The 303-nt window shown below is 46.9% G+C and overlaps 1 protein-coding gene across 2 annotated transcripts in view; it reads left to right on the forward strand.

The window, feature by feature from the left end:
* Window positions 1-303, forward strand: part of PAG1 (phosphoprotein membrane anchor with glycosphingolipid microdomains 1) — a 118068-nt gene that overhangs the window by 99535 nt on the left and 18230 nt on the right. The gene's annotated exons all lie outside the window — the stretch shown is intronic.

A 303-nucleotide genomic window follows, 5' to 3' on the forward strand; every position in this document is an offset into this window, starting at 1 on the left:
GGGTCTCTGATACTGTAAAGCGGTCTATAGGGTCTCTGATACTGTAAAGTGGTCTATAGGGTCTCTGATATGGTAAAGCGGTCTATGGGGTCTCTGATACAGTAAAGCGGTCTATGGGGTCTCTGATACTGTAAAGCGGCCTATGGGGTCTCTGATACGGTAAAGCAGTCTAGATGGTCTCTGATACTGTAAAGCGGTCTATAGGGTCTCTGATACAGTAAAGCAGTCTCTAGGGTCTCTGATACTGTAAAGCAGCCTCCAGGGTCTCTGATACTGTAAAGCGGTCTATAGGGTCTCTGATAC

Source organism: Echinops telfairi, unplaced genomic scaffold (genome assembly GCF_000313985.2).
Source record: "Echinops telfairi isolate 266 unplaced genomic scaffold, ASM31398v2 ScPeMD7_1;HRSCAF=3_0, whole genome shotgun sequence".
NCBI classification, from domain to species: Eukaryota; Metazoa; Chordata; class Mammalia; order Afrosoricida; family Tenrecidae; genus Echinops; species Echinops telfairi.